Consider the following 2,500-nt stretch of genomic DNA (forward strand, 5'->3'; position numbering starts at 1 on the left):
ATTAAAAATACAAGAGAAAACCTAACTGAATGGATCATTGATAAAGCGATATAAAAGTTTATTGAGCTCGGACCAAAAATTATACAAAACGAGAAAGATATAATAAATAATACCAATACATGACACAAAACACATAAATCTCGGGTTCGAGCCAATAAGAAACAAATACCAAAACGCTGCGATGCGGTAAAATTACACCGACACGGTTACGTGCGGAGGTCGCTTTGATTACTCATCGCGTTTCTCCCGTCCGTTCGGAACCGCCGGCAAAAAAACTGTGCGACCAACGGCGCCAAAGAGCACGACGCCGGACCATTTCTCTCTGGCTGATGTGAATGGAAGTAAAAGACGCTTGCGTGAGGTCTCTCGACCTTTATCTCTCTAACTTATACTTATGGGTCGTCGTCTACTTGATCGGGTACAAACAAGTCGTAAGAAACAAACAAACAAACCACAAAAATACAAGTCGTAAAAAAACAAACTTCTGTTGGTTAACCTACAATATGAAGGATCGAAATGAAAGAAGGATCATATTATTACAAACCGAAAGTGAAGGATCATTAAAATTGAAATACAATATATATAAATATATAAATGTACCCGTCGTTGCGACACCCTAGTTAAATGGAAAGATATAAAAAAGAGAGAAAAGGAATACAGATGACCCGCCGTCTGATCTTTGCTAAATGATCTGGCATCACCGGAGTTTTTTTGGTCCGTGTTGCGTTCGCTCTATTCGAAATGAAACTCGCGGAGGCGAAGAATTGTTAAAAGTTTACGAAGCGTCTAGGAGTGGTTAAAACTGAGAGAGTTGAAACTACGATGTATTAGAACGAGCAACCGTCGAAACTTTGTTTTCGCGACGTTCTTTTCGTCGCTCTCGTCCCCACGCTCCTACGCTTTGGTTGTTTCTTTGCCATCCGTGTTGCGATAAAAAGATTTCTCCATTGTCCAAAAAGGACGGATCGAGATTCCTCTTTCGAGAGGGAGAGAGAGGTACTTGCGGGTAACCTGGAATCTACGAAACACGCACCGTGGTAAGATTCGTGCGTCCGCCTGATCGATGTGTGTTGTTTACGGACCGGCTGAGAAGCGACGATAGCGAGTCTTTGAAAAACTATGTGTCCATTAGTTAGACCGATCGTCGCCGGCCGTGTGTCTGTTCGAATCTCGCAACCCACGATTCAGCGACAGGACGCGCGCTCGCATTCCTTGTGTGCGTTCGTACTTTTCAAGGTTTTTAAATGTACTTTACGCCCGACCGTCGAGAGGAGCGTGCCACTGGGCGTTTCTCCGACGGTTTCCGTCCTTGGACGCGATCGTGTCGTCAACGATCGAACAAACAAACAAATACGTTGGCGACGCCCGAATTCGCTCTCCCGCACGCGCCGGGTGGGAGAGTGATGTGGGTATCGAATGTGATGCGTGTTAATAATGAAAATAACACTCTAAAGATCTAAAGAGTTTGAAATACAAAATTTTACGATTACCCTGAACGGTGGATCACTTGGCTCGTGGGTCGATGAAGAACGCAGCTAATTGCGCGTCAACGTGTGAACTGCAGGACACATGAACATCGACATTTCGAACGCACATTGCGGTCCACGGATACAATTCCTGGACCACGCCTGGCTGAGGGTCGTTTTCTTAACAAAAGACTGCTTGCGTTTGCTTCTCGAAAAAAGAGTAATTCATTTCTTTCTAAACATCTCGCCGTCGTTCAACGAAAGTAGAACGTTTCGGAGCGGGATTATCGAACGAAATTGAAAGAATGAATGAACGATAAACAAAGAAAGAGTCGCAACGTACGAGCGATAGTTGGGCAGTTCGTCGGCGTTTTGTCGTGGAAACGATGTGACGAAAATCGCAACCGATACACTAAATGCAGGCCGTTAAAGGAGAGAAACAAATTTCGAAATATCTCTTCGAACTAGCGCAAGTGCGTCACGGCGCGCGAGTCGTTCGTTAAAATTTATAAACGACCGCCCGTGAAAGCACCGAGTTCTCGGAAGATAATCTATAAAGATTCTCCATCCTGCTGAAAGTTATCGGATCGGCGCGATTGTTCACTTGTAGAAATCCACGCTCCCGACGTTGCCAGAAACGATATTTACGAAAGGTGTGTCAAAAATAAACGAAAGAAGCTCTCCTATAAATTTAGAAAAAGCAAACGAGTGAAATGTTTGAGATGATAATTTGCTGAAATGCAAGCTCGAATAGCCCCAGGGTTTCGAATGATTCCCCGCGCTTTATACATCTCTCTGTTTACAAACGGTGTATAAATGAAAGATCGCTTCAGATGGGTCGTCGCTGTTTGACGCGCGATGCTGTTCCTTTTTTTTTGTCTGTCTGTGCGTTTAGCTTCGCTAAACAAGTTAAATGGTTAAAAAGCGTCGAAAAAGCGAATACACACGCGACAAGACAAATCTAACGAGTAAAGGAACGCTCCGCTCCAAGATAAAAATGGTTGTTTACAATCAATACAGCGTTTCGGTACCCC

At 44.0% G+C, this 2,500-nt stretch overlaps 1 non-coding gene across 1 annotated transcript; it reads left to right on the forward strand.

Moving 5' to 3' along the window:
* Window positions 1-1,487: 1,487 nt before the first annotated feature.
* On the forward strand, window positions 1,488-1,642 carry LOC143307997 (5.8S ribosomal RNA). The gene has a single exon (XR_013065025.1). It is a non-coding gene; the product is annotated as a 5.8S ribosomal RNA (ribosomal RNA).
* Window positions 1,643-2,500: the final 858 nt, after the last annotated feature.

The sequence above is a fragment of the Osmia lignaria genome, unplaced genomic scaffold, assembly GCF_051020975.1.
Source record: "Osmia lignaria lignaria isolate PbOS001 unplaced genomic scaffold, iyOsmLign1 scaffold0119, whole genome shotgun sequence".
Classification (NCBI taxonomy): Eukaryota; Metazoa; Arthropoda; class Insecta; order Hymenoptera; family Megachilidae; genus Osmia; species Osmia lignaria.